Source organism: Petaurus breviceps, unplaced genomic scaffold, assembly GCF_028583685.1.
Source record: "Petaurus breviceps papuanus isolate PSGF00001 unplaced genomic scaffold, PetGlider_PUasm1.0 90654, whole genome shotgun sequence".
In the NCBI taxonomy this organism is placed as follows: Eukaryota; Metazoa; Chordata; class Mammalia; order Diprotodontia; family Petauridae; genus Petaurus; species Petaurus breviceps.
This window is the reverse complement of record NW_027187301.1, coordinates 300,696-317,653: the sequence shown is the minus strand read 5'-3', so window position 1 is coordinate 317,653 and position 16,958 is coordinate 300,696. Positions and strand designations below refer to the sequence as shown.

The following is a 16,958-nucleotide window of genomic DNA, read 5'->3' as shown; positions in this document are numbered from 1 at the left end:
TTCATTCTCAAGAATTTTAGAATTTTCATGGAATGTTTATGGATAATCTGGGTTCCTTTTGGTCCTATTGTATCATCTTAGTTAGAAGTCTGGACTGATTGGTCAGCCTTCACTATATCTAGTCTCCTGTACACTACAAATATACCATAATACTTCCTATTCTCTAGCCCCTTGCTTCCCCCTCCAAATTTCCATTCTGAGACCATGGGTTCTGATTAGTGAACATTCACTATATCTATCCTGCAATCACACCAATCATACTATGCTCCTTAGTTATCTTCATGCTGCATTTCTGTGCATGTACTTTTTATCATCACTCCCAACTCTATCTCTGAAAATAGTAATTAAATCTCTACTACCAAAACACCCATCTTTGTTCACCACTTCTTTATATGTGTTATGTCCCTCTGTTAGAATGTAAGCCCCTTGAGGGCAGGGTCCATCTTGCTTGCTTGTACTTAATATCTTCTGTAATCCTGTACTTAGCACACAATCAGCACTAAATAAATGCTTTTTCTTTCATTTATTGTTCCCCTTAAAATTCTTGTGGTTTTGTTTCTCCAGATAAATTTTGTTTTTATTTTCCCTAGTCCTCCAAAATAACCCTGTGGTAGTTTATTTGTTATGCCATTGGAAATAGAAATTGATTTTGGCAATTTTATCATTTTTATCCTACTAGTAAAGGCCAAAACATGAGCAATTACTATCTTCCCAACTATTTAAGTTCGTCTCTTCATTCTGTAAAATGTTTTGGCTGAGAATGGGACTATTTGTCATCCCTGCTACTGGAGGAGGCTGAGTCTGGTGGAGTGCTTTAATCTGGGAGTTCTGAGATCTAGCACAGCTAATGTCAGTTTGATGTCTAAGTCTAGAACCGCTATGCTGAACCCCAGGGAGGAGAGAGCCATAAGGCTACTGAAGGAGGACCAAACTGGTCCAGGTCAGAAAATGGAGCAAGTTAAAGTTTCCAGACTGATCAATAGGAAGATCAGGCCATGAGTGGCTGCTGTATTTCTAATTTTGGAGTAATAGAGGAACCTACCTTTTTTTTTTTTAAGCATTTTGTGGTTTTATTCATATGATACCTGTTTGACTCAGCTATTGAACACCCAGATTTTGTAGTTGTTTTGAATGACATTTCTTTCTCTATCTCTTCCTGCTAAGGATTTTTGTTAATACAGAAAAGTTAATGATTCTTATTGGTTTATTTCATGCCCTGCTAAGACTTTTCCAGACTTTTCTAAGTATACTATCATTTCATCTGCCCCAAATCAACCACTTTGTATGCCTATGCATATTCTTTTAATTTCGTTATCTTTTCTTATTGCTATAGATAGCACCTCTGAAATTACATTTGCCCTGAAATTCTAATAAATTTGGAGAGAGTTAGGATTTTTCGAAACATGGTGCACAGATTTTTTGTTTGCTTATGGTATTCAAGGAGACCAATGATTCTTAAATTATTTCTTCTCAACCTGCTTTCCAGATCAGTTGTTTCTGATAGTAGATGCATTATTTTTTAGAATTTTTCAGACTTTTGACTTTATTCTTAGATTTCTTGTCTTAACCACTGAGTCATGTTTATAGAATTCTGCTTTTCAGGAAGTCTACTAGTTGGGTAAGGTTTTCCACTTCCTATTTTAAACTATTTTTCTTTTCTTTTTTTTTGCTTTTTGGAGGGCAGTTGGGGTTAAGTGACTTGACAAGGTCACACAGCTAGTTTTTTTTGTGTGTGTTAAGTATCTGAGGCTGGATTTGAACTCAGGTCCTCCTGACTCCAGGCCTGGTGCTCTATTTACTACATCACCTAGCCGCCCCCCTTAAACTATCTTTCTTTAATTTTTTTTCAAATGAAATCCTAATTTTGTTTATAATATAATCTTTTGTCTCTTACTTAATTCTGTAGACACTCTTGTACCTTTTGTGATCAAGTTTTTTTTTCTCTGAAGCTCTTCTTGTAGTTATTGTGGATTTACTCTCTTCTTCTGGGTTTACCTCTTAGGCTTCTCCTAAGCTGCATTATTTATTCTTTATGTTTGGTATTTTTCTTTATCCAGTTCTTGTTTAGGGATATTTTACTCTAGAACTCTTGGATGGGTTCTGTAGGCCTTACTTATCCTGTCCTCTCTGAAATCTGGATGCCACTGCCACTGCCAGTCTACACAGGATGGCTCTTACTGGGTCTCACCCTGTTTCTAGATCCTTAGCATTGGTTTCAGTCTCTTGATAATCCACTGAAAATTCTGGTCTCAGCTAGACTCCATCTTCTTGAAGGTTCTTGGCATGTCTCAAATGAGTGCTTCTGTCTTGGGTGATTAGAGCATGAATCTCATTACATTAGTAACCAATATCAATTCATTTACATCACCCAAATAAAGAATGGCATTTGATGTCACAAAATTTCTAGAAAAAAAAGCATGTCCTGATGCAAAGTATAAGAAGGATCATAGAAACTACAAAGCAGACACTATGGAATGAATTGTGGTGGTTTGAGGAACCCTGCAATGATCCTTCAAATAAATTGAAATATCTATCATCATCCATCTACTCTTTTAGGCGTTCTCTTCTCCAGAATAAACGTTCCCATTTCCTTCCATTGATCTTCATTAGAAGACTGGAGACCATGTCATACAAACCTGATTGCTCTCCTCTGCACCTGCTCTGGTTTATTCTTTCTCAAATGTGGCATGAAGAACTGAACATGGTACTCCAAATGTGATAAGACCAGGACATGTCACCAGTGAGATCATTGCTTGCTCATTCTGAACACTATGCCTGTATTAATGCATTCTAAAATGGCATATCCATTCATCTATAGATTGATCTATCTTTATATTTGTTGTGTTGATCTACCTTAACAGTTTTCTTGCAATGTCTCCTTCTCTCTATTCACAAAGTCACCTGTAGATCAAGTTCTCATTAGCTTCCTCCTGGGCTATTGCAATAGCATTAAAAAATGGTCTCCCTACCTCCTGTCTCTCCCCTTTCCAATCTGTCCTCCATAAAACTGTAAAACCTTAAGTAGCCCCTATTGTTTAAATGGTAAAATGCAAAATCCTCTCTTTGGTGCTTGTAACCTTTCATAATCAGTCCACTACCCACCTATCTTTGTAGAATAATTTTACATTATTACTCCTATGCATTTGACATTCTAGTCCAGTTGGTCAACTCACTACTCCCCATACCATTTCATTTCATCACTTGTCTCTATGCCATTGCCCAGGTCCCTTCTTCCCAGACTGTTCTCCATCTTACCTCTGCCTTTTAGAATCTGTATTCCCCTTTGAGAGAGAGAGAGAGAGACAGAGAGAGAGAGAGACATAGAGAGAGAGAGACAGAGAGAGAGAGAGAGAGAGAGACAGAGAGACAGAGAGACAGAGAGACAGAGAGAGAGACAGAGACAGAGACAGAGAGAGACAGAGAGACAGAGAGAGACAGAGAGAGAGAAAGAGAGAGAGAGAGAAAGAGAGAGAGAGACAGAGAGAGAGAGAGAGAGAGAGAGAGAGAGAGAGAAAGAGACAGAGAGACAGAGAGACAGAGAGACAGAGACAGAGACAGAGAGAGACAGAGAGAGGAAGTATTGCCCATAGCACATAAAGTAGAGAGGAGCTGGAAAGATTGATTGTAAAGTAATGGCAAAAATAAGATAGGAGAAAGGAGTATTTATCCATTAAGAATCAAAGCCTAACAACTTTTAGTCATATTTTTTCATAGTTTGTGCCTTGGAGGGCTTTATTTTTCATTGCTTTGTTCTCATCATTTGTTTATTATTTTGTTCTTTTAGAAAATGCTGAACAAAATTCAGCTAAAGTCACTAAAGACATAATTCATACTATTGAAGATTTTGCATGCAAAAGTCTGCCCAATTCATGAAAAAAAGTGAAAGTGGTCTTTCTGTCACAGTTACTGGAAGTGTTTTATGACAGTATGAAAAAAAAAGAAGGCTGTGCTACCAACCCCCATGTTCTCTGAATTAGAAATCAAGTTGTTCCTTTGGTACTAATGCATTTGCCTATGACCAGTATTATCAGAAAGTGTTTGTTCATAAATTTTCATAGTATTAAATTATTTTTAAACATTTTAGGTCTTGCAAGTAACCCTTCTAGGAAGTAAGATAATTTGGTTTTGGAAGAGTCAACCATTTTTCTGGTGTGTGGTGAAAATAAGGAGAATATTGAAAGCACTGTCTCTTGGATACAAGATTTAATTTTAAAGGAACAAAACAGTTATGACTTTTCAGATGAGTCCGTTCTAAATTTTGGTGGAAAAGAATACAAAGTACTGAGTGGGCTGCAGAGAAGCTTGAATATCACCATTATCCTGGCACGTGGAAGCTCTTTTCTCTAGGTTTTAGGGATCTCCAGAGATGTGTCAAAGGCTTCCCAAATGATGGAGGACATGACCAAAAGGGTTCTGTTGCAAAAAGATGAGTCTAAGGCTGAACTGCTCCGTGGCATCCTTGAATGGCAGCATAATGATTTTGATGTTTTCAAGCCTTGTAACAAAATAATCAATATGCATTTAGAGGATACAAGCACAGGAAAGAAAAGTAGCATTCATGTTAAAATTGAGAATGAAAACTATATGGTGGACTTTCACAAGACTGCTACAGGTGAAGGGGAATAGAGTTTTCCAGTTAAGCTGTTCACTGAATCTGAAGGTTGATTCGTTTTTTCTCTTCTTCCCTTCCTTTCCCACTGCTTGAGCACCTTCCCCATACCTCACGCTATTTTAGGCACTGCAGGGATTTTAAAAAGGGGTAGAAGACATGGCTTCCCACTATTGTTTGTATCCCATTTGTATGTCATTCTTAGCACAGAGCCTGGCACCCAGCTTTCTAAATGATAATTGACTTACTTCTGTTCCCAAACCTTGGGCAAAGTCCCTTACCCTTTCTTGGCCATGGATCATCATTTGTAAAAATGTAGAGCATTGTAAACCGTTAAATAAACGAATAGTGCTAATTTAGTATAGCTGAGTGTTCATCTCCCCAAAAAATAATCTTCCCCATAGTTTGTCCCCTATTAGCAATTCATTCCTTTCGTTTAAGGCTTAAGGAAAAATCTTAATAAAGTATAAATATCCACTCTGTTATGTAAAACTGAGCTTTATCAATCATTCCCACCTTTGTAAATTGATTCATCACACATCATAAATGAAAAATTCAGCTTTCTTTTTTTGTGAATCAGTCTTTTGGGGTGTTCCCCTTTACCTTGAATCAGCTCTACAAAGACTAATTTCTTCTGGGAAAAGCTACAAACTTGCCAAACTAAACATAGAATCATTCTGGGATTAGGGCAAAGAGCAAAGTGTGAGAAATGTCTCTGCCGTTGTTCTCCCACCCAACACCTTGTGTTCTTTGATTCACAGAAAGCTAGGCATATTTGCAGCAGCAGAAACCCAATAGATGACATTCGCTGACATTAACCAAGTAAAACCTAGTGTGAATGGGAAGTGAGACCACAAAGCTGAGCTGATGAAGGAAGTTCACATAGGACCCTGACTCCCAACCTTAAGCTTTGGTATTTTAGTTTACCTTACAGAGATGAAAGTTTGGTGCAATGACTCAATAGCCAGCATCCAAACCAGGAATCCATGGGTTCAAATCTCACTTCTTGCATATACTCATTTGTGGGACCCTTGATAAATTACTCTACCTTGCAATGCCTAGACACTTGACTAAGTCTAGAAGTTGCAGAACTGACTGTATATGAAAAGGAAAGGAAATCACAAATCTAGTCTTCATTCTCGATGCCCGAGTTCTTAATGTATTATTATAGCTCCCCATTACAAATTCATAAATTTGTTTTGTGATTTTAAATCAGTCTCATAAGAGCTTTCCTTACTCTGAGTCTGTTCGTCAGAGAATGATCCCTGAAAAAACTGGGATTCTGAATGGCTAAGCCAAGTACAGAGCCTTGTAAAAGAAATGGAAGGCACGTCCTAACAGAGTTGCCTATTACTTTACTGCACCCGCTTTTCTATTTAGATCCTTGGAATCATGCAAGGATGAATAAATGAAAAAGTAGCTATTAACCATTCCATTAAAAAAAAGTGCAGGTTGTTCACATATGTCAATATTTAGAAATAAAACAGAAAGCCTCATTTTAGTACAGTTCCTTAAATGTAGTAAGGATTCAATGGTTTATTTAATTGAATTGAAACAATTGCTCAAAGACCTAGCTGGCACTGAGAAGATAAAAAGGAAGAACGTAGGTGATGTTATGGTTTTAAAATGGGAGAGAAGTAGTCACCAAATGCTTATCTTCCAGATGAGCTCCCTGACTGAGATGACATGGAAAAGCAGAACTTCCTCTTGGTGAAGTTACAACCAGGAAAGACAGAGTACACACCCATAGAGAAGCATTTTCATCAGGCCTGTTATGAATATGAATAGAGAAGGGAAGCCTGCTTGGAGAGAATCAGCTTTTTAGTGGTGGTATGAGTAATATCATGGGCAACTAGATGGTGCAGTGGATAGAGTACTGAACCTCGAGTTAAGAAGACTCATCTTCCTGAGTTCAAATTCAGTCTCAGACACTTCTTACCTCTGTGACCCTGGGCAAGTCATTTAATTCTGCCTCAGTTTCCTAATCTTTAAATGAGTTGGAGAAAGAAATGGCAAACCACTCTAGTATCTCTGCCAATAAAACCTCAAATGGGATCATGAAGAGTAACAAAAACAACAAAGTAATATCATAGTTGAGCCTTCCTATAATGCTTGTCCTTCATTCTCTTATAACCCACACTCATTTTCCCTGAAATTAGAATCATCAAACCAGATTCATCTCATAGCTGTATTAAGTGGTACTAAATAAAGGAGATGAATTTCCAGAAGCTATGCAGAATCAGAATGTTAACTACAGACTACCTAAAACAATGTAGCAAGGCAGAATGCCCAGAGTGTCACACTTGGAGTCAGGAGGACTTGGGTTCAAATCCTACCTCTTAATGACACTTAAAGGCTGTGTTACCATGGTCAGGTCATTTAACCTCTTAAAGCCTCAAGCTCCTCTTTAAGACTGAATTATAAAGAACTTGAAATCTGAATTGATAGGTAAACTTTCTACACCAGCAAAATCAAAGATTCTTAACATATTGACCACATGTAAGGCTGAGGAGTAATTCATAATGTAGTGAACAAAGTACTAAATAGAAAATGAGGGGACCTAATTTCAAATAGATTCTCTGGTTCTAGACTCACCTGAGTTGCTGTGTGATCATAAGTAAATCACATCACCTGTCTTGTCCTCAGTTTCCTCATCTGTAAAATTAGAAGGTTAAAACAGATGATCTCCAAGGTTCCTTCCAACTCTTACAGCCCATGTTTCTGTAACTTATTAGATAGGATGTGACTTTAGTTTGAGGTTAACAATTTTTAAAATTTATCTTCAGCCAGAACACAAGCAAATCTTTAAACTTTTGATACCTGATTTTCTTCCTCTCTACTGAAATATCTCCCTTAAAGAGTAGCAGAAACTTCCTCCTGGACAAATCTAATATTTACAGTCTCCTCATTTATGACCTCTCTGCAGCACTTGCCACATTTGACTCTTACTAATTTCATGAAATTCCCCCTTTCTTAGCTTCTGACACTTTCCCTCTCCCACTTAATTATCTTTAGCTTCTCTTTCTTTCTTTTAAACTGCTGCCTCTTTCTTCTCCCAACCTCTTCTTTGCTACTGTATATCCAAAGGATCCTCAATAGCCAGCATCCAAACCAGGAATCCATGGGTTCAAATCTCACTTCTTGCATATACTAGTTGTGGGACCCTTGATAAATTACTCCACCTTGAAGTGCCTAGGCAATTCTTTAAGATCCAAAGAATCCTTGGCACCCCCAGAGAGCAGCATGGTATACAGAACTTGATCTCTTTTTAATTCTAGATTTGTTACTTACTTGCTTTGTGATCTTGCATAAATCAGAGAACCTCTCTGAAGCTCTTTTAAGGAAAACAAATATACCTCCTCTTTACTTCACCTAACAACCCCTCTTTCCAAATTAATCAACCAGCTTGTGCAAATTTATGTCAATGTCTTTGGTTATACATTTTTTTTAGTTATTTGGAATGGACTTTCTTTTTGGCGTCCTCTTTTATTGGTAGTATATAAAAGATTGACAATTTTTGTCAATTTACTTTATATCCTGATATTTTAGTAATTAGTATTTCAATTAAATTTAAATTGTATCTCTAGGATCTCTAAGCATGTCAACATATCATCTGCAAATAGTGATAATTTTGTTTCTTCTTTACCTGTGCTCATTCCCTTAATTTCTTTTTTCTGTTAAGGTATACCTAGCATTTCTAGCATTCTATCAAGTAATAGTGATAAAAAGTACATACTTCTTTTACCTCTGACATTACTGGAAAAGCTGCTATGTAGTATTTTATTATGGTTTGTTATTTTTCAAACAATTGTGTCTGTACCTTACTTATCTAGTTAACTTTTCTACATTAACCAGCACCAAATAGTTTTGATGAATACTCCTTTTTAAAGTTCTCTTTTCCCATTCAACTAGCTGCCACCCCCAAACTATATTTTCATTTCACAGAACACAGTGTCATGTCCTTTGTCTTTGGGATTATCCATAATAAACTCCCCCAGATTTCTCCAAAAAGAGAGTTTTATTCTGTGACATTAAAAAATATGTTTGGGGTGGCCAGATGGCACAGTAAGAGCGCAGGCCCTGGCATCAGGAGACCAGGGATTGGTTCCGGCCTCAGATACTTGGCACCCACAGAAAAACACAACTGGCCATGTAACCTTGAGCAAGTTACTTAACTCCAATTGCTTTAAAAGTTCTCTAAAAGATACTGACAACTGTGACAACAAGGTAAGGATTCAACTTGAATCTGGATTCTCGTCTTTCTCTCTACTATGATGCTTAAATCAGACAGAAAAAAAAAGGGTAGATATATATATATATATATATATATATATATATATATATTCCTTGGAATTTCCTTGGAACAGTGAGGAGGTATACTAAAACTTTTCATATACAAGGGCATTTCATGAGGCCTGTGGTAAGATTAATAATTAATGACACTGAGCAGATGTTTAGATACAGGAAGATCCTTTCTGGAAAATACAATAATTGGCATTGAATTTGATGTTCAGCAACGTTTTGTGCTCTTTTTATTTTGGCAATTTTTTAAAAACAGCTCATTACATATCAGACACCTAACACAGTAGTCATTTTCCAAAATTATTTTCTTTTTGTAATTTGTAGATTGAAAGGATATAGTACAGAAACCTTTGGAACTTGTAAAATACAAGGAAAAAGAACATGGATAATGGGAAGGGACACACAAAGAATGAAAGACTCCTCTTCCATGGGACAGATGCTGAGTCAGTGTCCCATGTCAATGACCAAAGCTTTATGTGCAGTTATGCTGGGAACAATGGTAAGAAGAGGCAAAAAGTATCTTACAGACAGGTAGCATGGTGAATACAAATGTATTTGGAGTCAGAAGAATTGAACTTGAATTCTGTCTCTGACACTTATTTGCTATGTCTCACCAATGCAAGTCATTTAGTCTCTCAGCCTCTAAGTCATTGATATAAAAGGAGGTTAACAATAGGCCCAAGTGTTTCAAAGTGCTTTGCAAACCTTGAAATTACATAAGCTATAATGCTGTTTGTTGTTTACCTCAACTAGGGATTAGATAAAGTGTGCTTCTCCCGTTATAGCAACCACACCTGAGCAGGTGTGTCTTGTCTTTGAGTGATTACAATATCATCTGAAGCAGTTGGGTTGCACAGTGGATAGAGTGCTAGGCCTGGATTCAGGAAGAACTGAGTTCAAATATGGCCTTAGACACTTACTAACTGTGTAACCCTGGGCAACTCACTTAACTTCTGTCTCCTTCAGTTTCCTCAGCTTCAAAATGGAGATTACCCCCATTTTACCTCCCAGGGTTGTTGTGAGTATCAAAAGTGATCAAGCAATTAGCATAATACCTGGAATACAGTAGATGCTTAATAAAAGCTCTTCCCAGTTCACAGAGATCATCCATCAGTATACAGTATCTTAGAAAGGCACTGTTATTTTTCTAAGCTCAGAACAGAAGAAAAGGATGAGTGGGTTGGTGTGATAGTAATGGCAATTAAAGATTCCCCTGTATTGGCTTGGTTTTCAAATTGATTGTGTTAAAACCCAGAGTTTGTTAATCCCACCTGTGGGATGGGCTTGTTGATGTGAAAAGAAAGTCCTGAACTGGGAGGAGCTGGTGATGTAGATTTGGAGAGACACTAGAGAGAGGCGGAAGATCTTTTTGGAAGCAGCACCTCGTGGAGAGAGAGAGACTAAGAGAATTGCTGGTGGCCGCTTTGAATTGCCCTGGACTTTTGAGACCTGCCCCCTGAGCTGCCAAGGACTGAGGAGACATGGCTGTTTTGCTGGTACTTTGTCTGTCTGTTTTGATGTTATTTTGCCAGATTTGTCCACTGGTGAAAGACAGTCCTTTTGTTGAAGAAGTCCTGGAACCTGGCTGTTCACTAAGAAGCCCTGAGACTGTCCTGCAGACAGAGAGTGAATACTGTCCACTGGTGAGGGACAGTACTGTTGTTGCAGGGGTCTGGAGACTGTCCTGCAGACAGAGTGAATACTGTCCACTGGTGAGGGACAGTGCTGTTGTTGCAGGGGTCTGGGAGCCTTTCTGTTGGTTCAGAAGCCCTGAAGAAGGATTTTCTTGTTGTATGTTTACAGAAATCCTGGGAGAGGGCTTTGCTAATGTGTTCAGGGGTTCTAGGACTGTTCTACAGACAGAGGATAAATTCATGAAGGGACTGGCAATGTATCTTGTGGCTTTGCTAAGCCTTGTCTCCCCAGGAACTAAGATTGCTGAGAACTTGCCTCGTGTCAAGATGAAGAAAAGACCTCCATTTGGGTATTAAGTGCTGTGTTTAAACTTGATGTAACTCTGGGGTAGATTCAATTGTGATCCAGGGGTGGGGAACTTTTGACCTTATGTTTGGAAACTAATCTCCATTTGAGAAGAGGGGCTTTGTGGTAGACTTAATTAAGGTATAGCCTAGGGGTGGAGAAGTATTTAGAACAGAGACTTTGTAATTGATTGAATGATTGGAAGGTCCTGGGGTGGGGTAGTACTTGGAGATTATTTAATCACACTTAGTAAATGCTGAATTTTGAATGATGTCATGTTTTGATCTTCTCTGTTCTGGGTTTGTTACTGAATAAAATAGAGAGCACCTATGCTGGTATTTTGAACCTGGGAAGTTGCCTTTGCTTGGTATTACATTACAGTTGGGAATTGCATTTGAGAGATAATACAGCACTTTCAAAGATCCCCAACTGCTTCCTGAGAAAGACCCCTATCTTTTTTTTACCTTCAAATTCTTCTAGTCATTTTCTATAGCTGTGAATCACAAACATCATAATCTTAAAAAAAGCTGGGAAATACCAGTCTCCAAAGGGCTACAGAGAGACACGTGGTGGACATAAGTAAGATGCTGCCAACAATGATGGGCACCTTGGAAATACCATAAATAAACATACTGTGGCAGAACTTTCTGACCAGGTCAAAGAATGAGAATAGAAAACAGACTTATTGGTACTCCTGGAATGTTTGGAAGACCTAGACAAAGACATCAAATATGTAAGGTATACCTTTCTTGGAATATTTATGGTAAGATCTCAATAAGAATAGAAAATGATGTGAAGGTCTAGATGTGTTGGAATCTGTACATTAGAAGGAATACTGAGCTCAGAGGAGAATGGGTCCGCTAAAGTGTGAATGACTGCTAAGCTGTACTCAAAGGCCTAAACTACACAAATCTACCCTAAAGGGAACAAAATTCTGTTTCACTGCTGGCATTTTTGTCTCCCTTTTTCTTCAATGGGCACAAATTATAATTTCCTCTGGCAAATAGGTAAATGGATATTTTTTTTGTAGGGGGGAAGACAGGGCAATTGGGGTTAACTGACTTGCCCAAGGTCACACAGCTAGTAAGTGTTATGTGTCTGAGGCCCAATTTGAACTCAGGCCCTCATGACTCCAAGGCCAGTGCTCTATTCACTGTACCACCTAGCTGCCCCATAAATGGCTGTTTCTAAAGCTGACTTTCTAAAATTAAATTTATTGGTCATTTTCTTTTGACACAATAGACACTTGCCAGAATAAATCATAACACGCAGTACATTCTCTGAAAAATAATCAGAATAAATCACAACACAGAGTACATTCTCTGAAAAATAAATTCTTAATTATTAACAGAAAAGTGAGTTCTGTTCTGTAATTTTGGCAATATGATGCCATCATTGACCATTCTGCTAGAACAGAGTTTTGTTGCCTTTCAATCCTGACTTTAGGTTGTAATCGCTGTGGATAATGGGTTTGGGATTTGTTTGTTTTGATTCTGCTTTCTTTGTTTTGCATCAGTAAATTGACTTTTAGAGAAGTTGTAGAGAGACATTAGGAGGATAAGACCCTAAATTCAATTCAACAAACACTTATTATGAGGGCAGACAAAAATGGCAGAGTAGTAGGAAGCGGTATAGCCTTGCCCTTCATTCTCAGAGAGGACCAAAATAACTTCTCTATGTTGGAGTCAATGTACAGCATGTCTGACTGTGAATGATCAGATCAATATGATCTCAGAATGCTCCTCCATACATCAGGCACAAATGGTCACATGAACATTTGGGGTGGAGATGTCTTATGGGGTGTCTTATTATGTCTTATTATGGGGTGGAGATGAATTATGACATCTTACTTTTCTTTTGAGCTACTACAATTCTGCTTCCCTCATAGAGCACAGTGCCTTCTTTGTTGCAGGCACACCATGCTTAACTGTCCTTTGCCAGCATATCCCATGTCTCACAATTGATTTCAAAGTTCTTCAGAGAGACCTTGAGAGTGTCCTTGTATCTCTTTTTCTGACCACCATATGAGTGCCTTCCTTGCTTGAGTTCCCTGTAAAAAAGGTGTTTAAGCAAACATATATTTGCATTCAAACAATGTGGCCAGCCCATCAGAGATGTGCTTTCTGCAGTAGAGTTTGAATGTTTGGCACTTTAGGTCAAGAAAGGACCTCAGTGTCTGGTACCTCTTGCCCTGTGATCATCAGAATCTTTCTAAGACAATTCAAACGGAAGCGATTAATTTCCTGGCATGGCAGATATACTGTCTAGGTTTCACGGGCATACAATAATGAATAATAGCACAATAACTCTGTAGACTTTCAGCTTAATAGGCAATATAATACCCCTTCTCTCCCACACTTTCCTTCTAAGCCTTTCAAACACTGAGCTAGTTCTGACAATGCATGTATCAACCTCATTATCAATGTGTACATCCCTGGAAAGTATACTGCCAAGGTAAGTGAACTTATACACAGCATTCAAAGCTTCTCCATTTGCTGTAACCAATGGCTCCACATATGTAGGGTGTGATGCTGGCTGGTGGTGCATTTGTGTTTTCTTGGTGTTAATTGTTAGGCCAAAATTAATGCAAGGAGGAGAGACTAGATCCATACTGTGATGCATCTCAGCTTCAGAGGCTACATTGAGTATACAATCATCTGTAAACAAAAAAAAATCATACAGCAACTCTCCTTCCAAAGTAGACATAGAAAAATCAATCCACCAATCACCTCCTATAAGAAACACCAAAATGAAAACTAACAACATAATAACCGAAATCCAGACCTCCTAAGAAAACCCAGAATTAAAACTTCCAAGAACCTTATAAACAAAATCCAAACTAAAATAAAAATACTGCAAATGGTTAAAAAGAAAGAATTCAAATACCAAGGAGCCACAGTTAGGATCACACACAGTTTAGCAACCACAACTATGAAGAGGGAGATAACTTGGAATATGATATTCCAAAAGACAAAGGATTTAGGATTACAATAGAAAAATAACCTACCCAGTAAAACTGAGTATAATCTTACAAGAGGAAAAAAACACAGCTTATTAGGTACAGACTTTGTAAATGGCACTATGCTAAAATCTATGAATAAAAAAATAAAATAAGTCCACAGATCTTGTCTTTAAGGAGTCTAGTAAAAAGGCAAAATATGATGAATGGAAAGCACAAAGTGAGGAGAAATTTGGTAAAGGCTATGTCCATATGTCCAGAAGTCATTATAATTGGTGTAATCTCATACATTTATGAACTTTATGTTCATAAAAGATTTTGTCTTTTATAAGAGCTATAAAATGGGGGAAAGGAGCCTACTTTGTTATCTATGCTAATTATTCTCCTAATAATACATACTCCAAAACAGAAACATATGGGTAGAAACATATGTATTATGCATGAGTACTTATTGGTGATTAAACTTGTGGAAATTCATCATTCATTATCCCTTCACCAAAAGACACTCAAAACTCTGATATTCTGCATGACAGTGTCACTGACAACATTCAAAATCCAAGTTTATTTGTCATATTTGATGACATTCAGACTACCCTGTTACTTTGATGAAAATAACATTTTGATTTTGGGTCTGAAAGAGATTATTAACACACATTTGTAAACACTATATTGCCTTGAGTGTATTTTTTAGGTCAGAATATCCATGCCTTGCTTCTGAAATTAGACCTTCTTTACTACATTTCTGTGATTTTTTAAAAACTCTATATCTCTTGTGAGCCAATCAATGGCAAGAGCCAGGGGGATTTCAACTAGAAATTGTGCCTGTGTTGACCTATGAATACCAGAGTATGAGGAGGATGAAGGGTAGATTCCACTTTTCTTTAATGGGAGATGAGAAATAAAATTGATTCCTTTGAAAGCCAGAAGATATAGCTCTGGGAGTCCCACTTGTCCACTAAAGGTGTCCTATTCTATCTCCTATAATTTCATAATATAATAGGATAATGAATGGAGAAAGAGGACCTAGGATTGCTATCGCTGATACAGTGGAGCAAAACATTTATTAGAGAACATGGTAACATCACATTGGGATGGGGAGAGTAGTATTTAAATGGAAACTTCTCTCATGCACCTTGCTCAGAGAAGAATTTGCCTGCTATGAGAACAAAATTACCTCAATATCCCACATGGAATAACTGAATCACAGGCCCAGATCCAGAAGGAACTACAGAAGTTGTCTCATTTAACATTGACATCATGGTGGAATCCTATTACAACATCCTGGACCTCCAACTTCTACAGAGAAACTCACGATTTCACAAGGCAGCCTGCTCTGCTTTGGGACAGTTCTAATTGTTAGAAGTTCCACCTTTTTAATATTAAGCCTAAATCTGCCCCCTTGTGACCTCACATCCACTTGTTAGCACTAACACTGTCCTCTGGAATTACTCAAAATTAATCTAATGCCTCTTCCAAATGACAGTATTTCAGACACTTAAGATGACTAGCTATTACTTCCTTTGCCATACTGGCTTATGAGAGTTGGCCCTCTGGGCAGTTACAAAGGGTACATCTTCGCAAAAGATCAAGTATATCAAGGGAATAAATGAAAAAAAAAATACAAAGGAAGGTGGCCTAGCTATACCAGACCTAAAAATATATTATAAAGTGGTAATCATTAAAACTATTTGGCACTGACTAAGAAATAGAGTGGTGGATCAGTGGAATAGATTAGGTACACAAGACACAGTAGTCAATGACTATACTAATCTGCTGTTTGATAAACCCCAAGACTCAGCTTCTAAGAGAAGAACTCACTATTTGACAAAAAGTGCTAGGAAAACAAGAAAATGGTATGGTAAAAACTAGGCATAGACACACATCTCATACTGTATACCAAAATAAGGTAAAAATGGATATGTGATTTAGATATAAAGGATGATACCATAAACAAATTAGGAGAGGAAGGTATAGTTTACCTGTCAGATCTATGGAGAAGGGAAGAATTTATAACCAAACAAGAGACAAAGAACATTGTAAAATGCAAAATGGATAATTCTTGATTACATTAAATTAAAAAGTTTTCGCACAAATGAAACCAATGTAACCAAGATTAGAAGGAAAGCAGAAAACTAGGCAATAATTTTTACAGCCAGTGTCTCTTACAAAGGCTTCACTTATAAAATATAGAGAGAAATGAGCCAAATTTTATAAGAATATGAGTCATTCCCCAATTGATAAATGGTCAAAGTATATGAACAGGCAGTTTTCAGATAAGAAACTAAACTATCTATAGTCATATAAAAATTGCTCTAAATCACTATTGATTAGAGAAATGCAAATCAAAAAATCTCTGAGATACCACATCACATCTATCAGATTGGCTAATATGACAAAAAAAGAAAATTATAAGTGTTGGAGAAAATTTGGGAAAATTGGAACACTGATACATTGTTGGTGGAGTCATGAACTGATTCAACCATTCTGAAGAGCAGTTTGGAACTATGCCCAAAGGGCTATAAAACTGTGCATACCTTTTGATCCAGTCAAACCACTACTAAATCTGTATCCCAAAGAGATCATAAAAAAGGGAAAAGGACCTACATGTAAAAAAATATTTATAGCAACTCTTTGTGGTGGCAAAGAATTGGAAATTGAGGGGATGCCCATCGATTGGGGAATGGCTGAACAAGTTATAGTATATGGATGTAATGGAATACTATTGTGCTATAAGAAATAATGAGCAAGTAGATTCCAAAAAACACCCTGGAGAGCCTTACATGAACTGGTGCTGACAGAACCAGGGGACCATTGTACAGCAACAGCAACATTTTACAATGATCAACTATGATAGACCTAGCTCTTCTCAGCAGAACAATTATCCAAGACAATTCCAAAAGACTCATGATGGAAAATGCTGTCTACATCCAGAGAATGAATTATGGAGTCTGAATACAGATTGAAGCATACTATTTTCACTATTTTTGTTTTTTCTTTCTTTTGGTTTTCCTCTTTTTTTCTGATTCTTCTTTCACAACATGACTAATGTAGAAATATGTTTAGCATGATTATACATGTATAACCTATTATCAGATTGCTTGCTGTCCT

General features: G+C 37.4%; 1 pseudogene; it reads left to right on the top strand.

Moving 5' to 3' along the window:
- Positions 1–879: 879 nt before the first annotated feature.
- LOC138143768 (protein mono-ADP-ribosyltransferase PARP14-like) lies at positions 880–4,626 on the top strand (annotated as a pseudogene).
- Positions 4,627–16,958: the final 12,332 nt, after the last annotated feature.